Raw genomic sequence first — 7,467 nt, forward strand, 5'->3', positions numbered from 1 at the left:
ATATTTACCACAGTACCTCAAGTAAGCAAGAAGTGCAGTAGATATCCGTGCTGGTTTAGCAAAGATTTAATTAGCAAAATAAAGGCAAAGAGAGACGCTCACAGTACTTATAAGCGAACGGGTTGGAACTGATTATACAGCTTTCAGCAACTTAAGAAATGATTGTAAGAAGATGAGTATCCAGTGCTACAATGACTTCACTTTTAGGGCAGAAGAAAAAATAAAAGACAATCCTCAGTACTTCTGGAAATACATTAAGATGAAAAAAAGTTCTGATAGGGGTATTCCTACATCTATGGAATGGATTGACAAAAAGGCAGATGGAGCAGAAAATATATGTAACTTGTTTGCGGCATTTTTCAAGAGCACATATGATAGGGAATCAAAATTACTACCAAATGAATTTGACGCACTACTAAATGGCCTGTCCAATGGCAACACTAACCTGAGTAAGATCGAAATCAGTTTTGATGAATTGCTCCAAGGATTGCTATCATTGGACAGTTCCATGGGATTTGGGCCAGATGGAATACCAAACTTGTTACTAAGAGAATGTTCAGTGGGCTTGTGTGAACCTTTAAGTTTTATCTTCAATAAGTCATTGAAATGGGGTGTGTTTCCAGTTGTCTGGAAAGATGCATATGCTGTCCCTGTGTTCAAATCAGGTGTGAAATCTAATGTATGTAACTACAGACAAATTTGCATTCAATCCGCTCTACCCAAATTATTTGAAAAATTAATTTATAGTAAAATTGAATTTTGGTTTAGAAGCACTCTAATTAATCAACAACATGGTTTTATAAAGGGCAGGTCTACAACTACTAATCTCATGACATATGTGGAATATATAATGCATCAACTTGAGAACAGAATGGAAACACACGCTATATACACAGACTTCAGTAAAGCCTTCGATTTGGTTAATCATGATGTGCTCTTGATGAAGCTTAATAAATATGGGATTTCTGGCCGGTTATATAATTGGTTTGAAACCTATTTAAGAGGTAGGAAACTACGGGTGAAATTAATTGACTCCATTTCAGATGAATTTACGGTCTCTTCAGGAGTGCCGCAAGGATCTCATCTTGGACCGTTGTTATTTTGTATATTTGTGAACGACATTGGCAATGGTTTCTTGTCTGAGTTTTCATTATTTGCGGATGACTCTAAAATATACAGAGGCATAAGGAACGAAAGTGATTTGTGTGCACTCCAGGAAGACCTAAATCGTTTATTTAGATGGTGTGAATTAAATAAATTTAAACAGAATGTTAGTAAATGCGCAGTCATTAAATTTTGTCGCGGCAGTGAAAGCCACTCTAATCATCGTTATTTCATAGCAGAAGAAGTACTTCCGCAGGTAGATGGTATTCGTGACTTGGGAGTATATATAGATAGAAGGCTAGCATTCGATGGTCACTTGAACAATATTGTGTCGAGGGCAAATAGTATACTCGGTGGTCTGCTCAGAAACAGTGGAGATTTTCAAAATGATGCTACCCTGAGTGTACTATTTGATACCTTAGTTAGACCAATTTTAGAGTATGGGTGTATAATTTGGGACCCGATTTACCAATATCAAATTGACAGAATTGAATCTGTCCAGAAAAAATTTGTCAACCATATAAGATTCCGCCGATATAAGAATAATATTCAGATACGTCGGTCCCAAATGTACAACCATCTAAACATTACGCCACTCGATGCTAGACGAAAATACCTCACCTTCTGCTATGGAGTAAATATTGTGAAAGGTGCTTTACATGTGCCTGAACTTCTTGAACGATTCAAATTTGTTATACCTAATGTTAGGTTACGTTACAATAGAACTTTAGAAATACCCACTGTTAAAACCAAATTTGTTTCACGCGCACCCATATTCAGAATTTCGAAAGTAATAAATGAATTTGCTTCTGAGATTGATATATTTGGTCTGTCGGTGTCGAATATAAAAAATCATGCCAGAAAAATGATCCTTCAAGACTGTCTTAAGTAGTGATTTATAGTTTATTAAGTGTTTAATTTTATTAGTTTTTATTAAATGTTTAATTTTATTAGTTTTTTTTAATGTTTTATATTTGTAGTTTATATATATTAAGTGTTATGTATATTTACAAATCTATATATGAATTCTTAATACTCAAATTTTCTCATATTATCTTTAGTTTATAATTTGTACACTTTAGAATGTAATTATATTGTATTATTGCCTTGGGCGTTAAATAAATAAATAAATAAATAAATAAATAAATAAATGAATAAATAAATAAATAAATAAAGAACTAATAGAAAAAATTATTCTCAAAGCTCTTTTTTGAAGTTTGAAAATGCGGTTAAGAGATGGAGAGAACCCCCAAAACTGGATTCCATATGCGATATGTGAGTAAAAATTGAAATAGTAAATTGAGAGAAGACAATTTAAACTAACCTTAGATTTAAGAACTCTTAACATAAAACACGTTTTCGTTAAATTGGGTGTTAGTATAGAATCAATGTGATAGTCCCAATTTAAGTTTTTATGCTTCGAGATAGAAGAAAATTTGAAAATAGTATCATTTACGTTCAGCGAGCTTATCTCATTATTAATTTTATTAACGGTACGAAATAACATTATTTGGGTTTTATCATTATTGAGTAAAAGATTATTGGATTTAAACCAATTGGAAATTAAAGCCATTACTAAATTTAATTTGTTACATATTTCTTCCAAAGAATTTCCATTAACAATAATACTATAGTGTCATCAGCAAAAAGAATAAATTTACAAAGATCTGAACAATTTGGAAGATCATTTAAATATATAAGAAATAATAAAGGTCCAAGTATTGAACCTTGAGGGACACCGAGTTTGATATTTAATTTGTCTAATATTATTACCGAACCATCATCATCGCTCAAGTAAACAGACTGAGTCCTGTTTGATAAATAAGACGAAAATAAGTCAAGAGCTAAGTGATTGCGTTCAAAAATATTCAATTTGCAGTCGTTTTGCCTTACTATACTAAGTCACAATACAAAAAAAATTATTTAGAAGATTCATTGTGTCAAAAATTCATATGTTTGTCATTGGGTACGGAATATTTACTCAATGGAGCGCTTTCGGTCTGAACCTTTTTTACTGTTTTCCATTTTGTTTGGAATTTTGGAACTAGTTTCATCTTACTCTTCAGAAGTGAAAACAATTTAGACTCCTTTACCACTTCTCGGGTGGATGACATTTCTTTTCAGTGGTGTAATTTTACTTTTTTCAAAATAACGTTGGGTTTCGATAAAAGAACTAATTATAAGAGAAAAATGTTTAATAAAGTTTTTCAAAAAAGCAAATACTTTTCAAGTTACTGGCAACTGAAAATTTGTTTCTTTTTTGCGTTTTTCATCATTTTTTGCTAATATCTTCAAAAATATACATTTTAACAAAAATCATGTAATGAACAAAATTATATTAATTGAAATCTTAATAAATCGCTATTTTATAGTGTTTGAATAGGAACATTTTTAGGCTAGATATGAAAATGGGTTTTTTTAGTGCTCAAAATAAGCTTTAAAATGGGTACTTCTGCGTGTAAAATGAGTAAACTATAATGCAAATAAAAGACGCATATAATGTTTTTTCATTTAAATCAAATAGTTTTTCAGAGCCATTTCCACCAAATTTAAAAATAATCGTATTCCATTTAGAATTAACTTGGTTTAAGAGATCTTGATGGATTCTAGAAAATGCCACAACTTTAGTACAAACGATTTTCAAAAAACTCATGATTTCATGAAAAAAAAACATTAAAAAAAACATCCAATTTCTCATTATAATATCTCTGAAAGAATACGTATAAAAGTATATATATATATATATATATATATATATATATATATATGAAAATTCGAGGTATTTTTCTGACTAATTATTGTTGTTTATTATTTTTCCATTACACAAATATTGATAGAGGTATTAATTAAGGATGCGCGGCTGTCCAACCAGAGGTCTTTCGAGCCCTTTAACCCTTCGCCGTTTCACAATAAGAGAAGTTACGGTAAAATTTATGATATAGAAAGTTGTAGCTCTTTAATCACCTTTAAAATAGTGTATTACAAGTTCTGATAAAATCAGAATTAAAAGAGTAATAATCCATTTAATGCGGTGGATGGTGACGGAGTGCAAATTGTTTTCACTTCTGAACTTGAGATAAAGATTAGCCTATTTCCAAAATATCAAGTAAATTGGAGCACAGTAAAAAATTCACAGAGCAATAATTTTGTTGATCGTAAGTTGAATAGAACACATGTGAACAGGATTTGACAAATTAATTCACTTCAAATATAAACTTAAGCAATAATGTATATTGATTTATTGGAGAAAAAAAATGTAATTTAGATATTAAAATTACTAAAAGCCAGTTAAAATATGGTGCGAAATTATAAAAATTATAGGCAGCATTATTGAAGCAATTATTTGGGGTAGAAAAAAAAAGGTGATATGTTTTACAATGTAACATTGTATTTGACAGAATAAACCTGATGATGGAACGTACCTAGTTCCGAAACGTCGTATTAAACATATTCAAAAAACAAATTGTTTTTTATTATTGGATTTACTGTTCGGAAAAGAAACAATCAATATATTGAAAAAATCCAGGACTTATCTATTGAATATATATATATATATATATATATATATATATATATGTTTAATTTGAGTTTAATATTCGGGCGTAACATCAATAAAAATATTAAACTCAAATATAATTGCCCGAATATTAAACTCAAATTAAACATATATATCAACATCAAATTCAAGACTATTCAAAAATATATATATATATATATATATATATATATATATATTTGTGTGTAAAAAGATGCTTTCAATTTGGATGCAGAGGGCGAATAATCTTTTAATGGATGACCTAACTCTTCGGTTTGTGGCACAAATCGCAGATAATTTGAAATCGAAAGCAATTAGAAGTGTCTCCTTTACGGCAATAATAGAATAGTTTTCAAGTCACTGGAGAATGCTCTGATACAGAACCAGAAGAACAATATACAACTCCAAGGACAGGGCCAAGTAATTATAACTCTAAATACTTCAATACCATTTGCAATAAAATATTAATAAATAAATCTTATGTTCTTAGATAGGTGATGAAAACCTAAAAACCTTGAAAAAGATTTTTGCAGCACCCCTAAGATTGTCAAGTGCATGTTAAAAGTCACCTATTCTGACACCAGTTTTCCGCAAAGGTATTTTTTCATAATAATTGCAGCAAAAATAATTAATATGATAATAACAATATCTTCAATTAATATGATATAACAATATATTCAATAGAAGTCCTTGGTGGTAGCTGCAAATTGCCGCAGAATGCAGTGATAAGGCGTAGGAGTGCCTTAACATCCAGAAGATGTATGATACATCAAATTTTGTTTCGAGATTAAAAAAGATTAACAAACAATGCAATAATTTAAAGGATAAATTCCAACAGAGTATACAATGTTCTGAGAAGTTTTCAAATATTCCGGAAACGTAAAATGTAAGGGCAAAAATTTTGATATTGTCTCAATTAAGAGAGCATACTCAAAGACCAGGCATTTTATAAAAAGCAAGTTTTAGTTATAGTTTTAACTAAACGTCCTTGCAATAAAAATTGGATTGAAACGATACAATTGGCATAAATTAAAAGTAGTTCAGGATTTTGGTTAGTTAGGTTTAAAAAAACACTTATACAGACACTATTCAAAGATTTCGTCAAATGTAACTTTATTAATGATTGATTTACTTTGCTAAATATTTATTTAGCAAAATTACTATTATGGAGAGATAATAAAGAAGAATGTCTCGTAAATGAATTTTAATCCTAGGAATTTAGTTTTATCTCAATTTGGATATCAATATATATATTTTTAATTTTGAGGATTATTTTGTCTGGGAAGTATTCGTTCTTTTTTAAAAATTTGCTGTTCTTTTTATCCTTTTAAATTTTTGCATTACTTGTCATTCTTTCTAAATTTGTCATTCCATCGTCAATACTCCTGCGCTTTTTACTTCTTAGATTTAAGTTTTTAATATTATTATTAAGTAATTAATATTAATAAGTTATTTCTCTTTAATTTGTAGCACTTTAAAAATATGTCTGTAATATACTTTAATTAATAGTAGTCAGTTGTTTCTGTTTAGTTTATAATTCTTCAAAAATATGTCTGTGATATATTTGAAAATATATTTTGTATTTCGTATGTTTTGTTCTTATTTCAAATATTTTTTTTCAGATTTTTTGGCTGTATTGATTATATGTACAAATGTAGAAATAATACCAGGGGTTAATTTACATACTATGTGTACATGTGCTGCCATGTTGTGATCAATTGGAAAATTAAAATGGGTGTAACGTCAAATCGCCCGAGATAGCGATCTATTTATTCTTATTTATCTATGGAAAGTGCAAGCTTCAGGATTCGGAACTCTCTCTTCTGTCTGCTACCGAACAGTCACATCATAAATTACAATACTTTTCCTTTTCATTTTCAATACTCAAATATTACGTACATTCTATAAATAATAAATATAATCACACATAGTGTTGTTACTATTTCATTATAAAGTACATCTACTATAGAACCGCATTTTTCTATAATATGATAACTGCATCATCTAGAATTCTGTTATGATAACATTATTCCTTTTTTGTTATATGTAAAATACGCCTGATCGCATGGCAAATATTTAGACATTTTCATAATGTTCATAATGTTCAACACCAAGAACAAGCATAAGATAGCGTTGCCAGGACAACGCTATTTTATGAGCTATGTTATGGCAGAATTGCCCCATAGTTTATTTATATTTTTTTTCTCCATATTTTTCTTTAGTTTGTTTTTTGTTATATTAGCTCTAGTATGTACGCCACTGGGCGTATCCACTAATTTGTAGACAATTGTAAACAACTTGTCAGCATTCTCTGCTAAATGTAATTATTTTTATAGATTGCCGAATGAAAATAAAATAAAAAAAATGGCGATCAGAATAATCATTAGACATTGTACATTGTACATATCAAATTATCAAATATTTTAGAGATTTCAATACTTATTATGATTTTTTTGTTTTAATTTATATGAGCTCCGTACGAATGTTTTTCCGTTATACTGCGATGCGCTTCGATATTTCTTCTGTAAAACATCCAAATCCACGTGCGCAATTGCTCTGAAAAATTTTTTCAGAATTTTCAGAAAATTCAAAGAACAACAAAATTTTCGAAATATAAAAAAAAAATCAAATTTTTCAGTCACATTTTTCTCAAAAATCTATTTAATTTCAGTTTTCACAAATTTTTAAAGTTAAAGTTATTTTAAAAAATTTAATTTTTGTTGGGAGTTCTAGCAATTTGCCTTAAGGCATGATGCCATGCACCACTAGTCTCATTAATTTAATAAGTTTGATTAATTTAATTTCGTCATTACAAGTAATATGTTTTT

Source organism: Ctenocephalides felis, unplaced genomic scaffold (genome assembly GCF_003426905.1).
Source record: "Ctenocephalides felis isolate EL2017-DRISC unplaced genomic scaffold, ASM342690v1 CF-g0.4_SCAFFOLD_03060, whole genome shotgun sequence".
NCBI classification, from domain to species: Eukaryota; Metazoa; Arthropoda; class Insecta; order Siphonaptera; family Pulicidae; genus Ctenocephalides; species Ctenocephalides felis.